Source organism: Arachis duranensis, chromosome 3 (genome assembly GCF_000817695.3).
Source record: "Arachis duranensis cultivar V14167 chromosome 3, aradu.V14167.gnm2.J7QH, whole genome shotgun sequence".
Classification (NCBI taxonomy): domain Eukaryota; kingdom Viridiplantae; phylum Streptophyta; class Magnoliopsida; order Fabales; family Fabaceae; genus Arachis; species Arachis duranensis.
Genome location: NC_029774.3, coordinates 130,928,985 through 130,930,756, shown reverse-complemented (window position 1 = coordinate 130,930,756; position 1,772 = coordinate 130,928,985).

The following is a 1,772-nucleotide window of genomic DNA, read 5'->3' as shown; positions in this document are numbered from 1 at the left end:
AAAAAATAATCTTGAAATAAAGATAGAAGAACTTTTGGATGAAGTTTGTGCTGAAAATTCTTTAGATATTAAAAATACAAATAACGAATTAGTAAGTATTAAATTAAAAGATCCTACAAAAGAAATAAATGTTCCAAATAAAATCCCTTATTCCGCAAGAGATAGAGAAGAGTTTTCATTAGAATGTAGAGATCTTTTGGAAAAAGGAATTATAAGATTAAGTAAGAGTCCTCATGCGGCTCCAGCCTTTTATGTTGAAAACAATAATGAAATTAAAAGGGAAAAACGAAGAATGGTTATTAACTATAAGAAGATGAATGAAGCAACTATTGGTGATACTCATAAACTTCCAAGAAAAGATTATATTTTAGAAAAAATCAAAGGAGCAACTTGGTTTTCATCTCTTGATGCAAAATCAGGATATTGGCAACTTCGTTTAGACGAAGAAACAAAGAAATTAACTGCTTTTACTTGCCCAACAAAAGAATCAACAAGTGTGTTGCTCTATGAATGGAATGTATTGCCATTCGGATTAAAACAAGCCCCAGGTATTTATCAAAGATTTATAGAAGAAAACCTAAAAGAGTTAAATGAATTTGTTTTAGTGTACATTGATGATATACTAATTTTTACAAAACAGGATAAAGAAGATCATCTTCAAAAATTATTAATAGTTTTAGAAAGATGTAAAGAAAAAGGATTAGTTCTTAGCAAAAAGAAAGCAAGAATAGCAAAACAAGAAATAGAGTTTCTTGGATTAATTCTATCCACTCAAGGAAAGTTAAAACTTCAACCAAATGTTCTAGAAAAGGTAAATTTATTTTCTAGCAGAATAGAAGATAGAAAACAATTACAAAAATTTTTAGGGTGTATAAATTATATTTCGGATCAAGGATTTTTAAAGAATATAACAGAATACACTAAAAGCTTATTTCCAAAAATAAGTACTAAAAACGAATGGAAATGGGATGAAAAAGATAGTATACAAATTCAAAGAATTAAAGAATTATGTGAAAAACTTCCAGAACTTTATATTTCAGAAGAAAATGACTACTTAATAGTAGAAACAGATGCTTCAGACATAACATGGTCAGGATGTCTAAAAGCTAAGAAAGTTATAAAAAATTTGGAACAAGAAAAAGAATCACTAGATTCTAAATATTCCCAAAAGGAATTTCTTTGCAGGTATATTTCAGGGACTTTTACTCCAACAGAACAGGGATATACCACTCATGAAAAGGAAACTCTAGCAGCAATTAAATCTCTTAAGAAATGGAAAATTGATTTACTACCCAGAGAATTTACATTAAGGACAGATTCAAGTTACCTAATAGGTTTCATACGATATAATTTAAAAGTTTATTATAATCATGGGCGATTGGTAAGATGGCAATTATTCTTGTTACAATATCCAATAAAAATTGAATATATTAAGGGTGACAAAAATGTTATTGCAGATACGTTAACAAGAGAATGGAGTTCGTCTACAACGCATTAGATCAAGAAATTCAGAAATACGAACAAGAACTCGAAAAATGCAAGCATTGTCAGCAAATAAGGACACAGATCCGATCCCTCAAAAAGGCCATCGAAGCAATGAAATCAACACAACAACCAAAAGCATCAGAGTTCAGCCAGCTAAGCATGGTGGACAAATCAGGTGAAGAAAAAATTCCAGAAAATAAAACAATTGCTGAAATTATCAAAAAATCCACCCAAGATAAAAAATATTATGTAATTTATAATGGCCCCATGAAAGGAGTATATGATGC